Source organism: Penaeus monodon, chromosome 20 (assembly GCF_015228065.2).
Source record: "Penaeus monodon isolate SGIC_2016 chromosome 20, NSTDA_Pmon_1, whole genome shotgun sequence".
Lineage (NCBI taxonomy): Eukaryota > Metazoa > Arthropoda > Malacostraca > Decapoda > Penaeidae > Penaeus > Penaeus monodon.
In genome coordinates, this window is record NC_051405.1 from 22,769,901 (window position 1) to 22,770,136 (window position 236).

Here is a 236-nt window from a genome sequence, read left to right on the forward strand (position 1 = left end):
TTGATAGATTTTTCCCTGAACGAGCAGGCGAGAAGAATTGATAACGAGATGGAATACCAAGAGAACAGGTATCGTTCAGGCAACACCTGATAACACACCGGATTACAAAGGAATTCGGATTAATTTACCTTTCGTTACGTAATTGTAAGAAATAACCGGGACTCTTTCAAGTGTTTGCCAAGACTAGAGACATTGATACTTTTTGTTTATTTTTCCCCCTTTTTATTAATGTTCTT